The following is a 1,376-nucleotide window of genomic DNA, read 5'->3' as shown; positions in this document are numbered from 1 at the left end:
CGGACGAGGATTTGGATCGGACGAGCAGGCTGCCACGGACACGGCTCTGCTGGACAACGAGCTGTCGGAAGTGACGACAAGGCAAGGCCTCTGGGCAGGAAGAAGAAAATGAGAACGTCGTCTCGAAATTGTTTGTGCAGTCATCTGCATGATTGTCGCCGCGCTGCGACATGGTTGCACACTGTTGTGCAACGGCAGCGCTTTAATTGACTGCATCAACGCCTGCACTCTGCCCGCCATTCCCTACACAATGTAGTGAACGTAATGCGAGCGAGCGAACGAGAGAGAGAGAGAGAGAGGGTATGCTGGGGTGTAGCTGCAGAAGGCTTATCAACATCCCGCCGATCTCCCAATCAGCCACCGTACGACAACGCCGTAACGTTCCGGTTCAAGGGAACTAAGGGCCGTACGGGAGCGAATAGCGGCGCTCAAAGGGGTTTGTTTTGCAACCCGTTGCTACTACTAGGTGAAGACGGAGTGTTTGGATGGTTAGGCAAGGGAGGCGGGACCTCTGTATGAAGCACATGCTGTAAACAATCAACATAGCCCAGTAACGGTCCACATGCGTGCAGCGCAAAACACAAACAAACAGCATCCACCATCGAGCTCCATCGAGGAGCCGCAACAATGTCGCAGGCCCCACGGTGAACGTGGCGACTCAAGAAACGAACATAGTAGGGAGTCTGCCGCCGCCGTCGTCGTGGTCGGTGACGAGCAGCGGGGCCGACCCGACCCGGTTGACCCTGAAACGGAGGTCGTCCGCCCATTTTTCGGTGGTTGGTCGTGCGCGATGTGCTATACTCACAAAACTGCTTTACCCATTCATTCGGTTGAAAATCAAAACTAAACTTTGCAAATAAACTGTTCATATATGGAACAATTTTCCTCTCTCACTTAAACTAACTTCCAGTCGATACAAATCAGAGTGTAAAAAAATTTTCAAAATGGCGCGCAAAGACTATTTACCGTATTTTTTCGTGTATGACGCGCACCTTTTTCCCAATTTTAAAGCTCTAAAATCTGGGTGCGCTTTATACAAGGGAAGTAAAATTTTTGTCTCCTCTAAACATATAAATGTGCCCTTTTAGGTACTTATTTTATGGTATTATTGAATAAATTGTTAAACGAAACATTTGTTAGGAATATAATTATCCATACAATATCGTCATTAAGTCATGGCAGGGAATTAAAACAGAAGTTGTTGTGAAATCATTTAAAAAATATGGCAACAGCAATGCTATGGATGGATCTGAAGATATCGCAATTTATGAGAACTCTTCAGAGGGTGACAATGAGGAGTACATTGAACAGCAATTAGAGAATATCAATTTGTCAGACAGCAGTGAATCTGAGTTTGAAGATTATTACGAAATATA

The sequence above is a fragment of the Anopheles bellator genome, chromosome X, assembly GCF_943735745.2.
Source record: "Anopheles bellator chromosome X, idAnoBellAS_SP24_06.2, whole genome shotgun sequence".
NCBI classification, from domain to species: domain Eukaryota; kingdom Metazoa; phylum Arthropoda; class Insecta; order Diptera; family Culicidae; genus Anopheles; species Anopheles bellator.
This window is presented reverse-complemented; position numbering follows the sequence as displayed.